The sequence below is a fragment of the Calidris pugnax genome, unplaced genomic scaffold (genome assembly GCF_001431845.1).
Source record: "Calidris pugnax isolate Ruff unplaced genomic scaffold, ASM143184v1 scaffold1753, whole genome shotgun sequence".
In the NCBI taxonomy this organism is placed as follows: domain Eukaryota; kingdom Metazoa; phylum Chordata; class Aves; order Charadriiformes; family Scolopacidae; genus Calidris; species Calidris pugnax.
The window spans coordinates 10989-11732 of NW_015094502.1; positions in this window are offsets into that span (position 1 = coordinate 10989).

A 744-nucleotide genomic window follows, 5' to 3' on the forward strand; every position below is an offset into this window, starting at 1 on the left:
CCTTTCCTGTTCCCTTCCCTTCTCTTTTCCCTTCCCTTCTTCTTTCCCCATTCCCTTCTTCTTTCCCCCTTCCCTTCCCCTTTCCCCCTTCCCTTCCCCTTTCCCCCTTCCCTTCCCTTCCCTTCCCTTCCCTTCCCTTCCCTTCCCTTTTCCTTTCCCTTCCTTTCCTCTTTTCCCTTCCCTTTTTCTTTCCCTTCCTTTCCATTCCCCTTTTCCCTTCCCTTTTCCCTTCCCTCTTCCCTTCCCTTCCCTTTTCCCTTCCCTTCTTCTTTTCCCCTTCCTTTCCCCTTTCCCTTCCCTTTTCCCTTCCCTTTTCCTTTTTTCCTTCCTTTCCCCTTTCCCTTCCCTTTCCTTTTCCCTTTCCTTTTCCCTTCCCTTTTCCTTTCCCTTTTCCTTTCCTTTCCTTTCCTTTCCTTTCCTTTCCTTTCCTTTCCTTTCCTTTCCTTTCCTTTCCTTTCCTTTCCCCTTTCCTTTCCCCTTTCCTTTCCCCTTTCCTTTCCCCTTTCCTTTCCCCTTTCCCCTTCCCTTCCCTTCTTCTTTTCCCCTTCCTTTCCCCTTTCCCTTCCCTTCCCTTCTTCTTTTCCCCTTCCTTTCCCCTTTCCCTTCCCTTCCCTTTTCCCTTCCCTTTTTCTTTCCTTTCCTTTCCATTCCCCTTTTCCCTTCCCTTTTCCCTTCCCTTCTCCCTTCCCTTCCCTGGGGCGGGGGGGTGAAGTTCCCACCCAGGCCCACCCGCGGCTGCCCCAC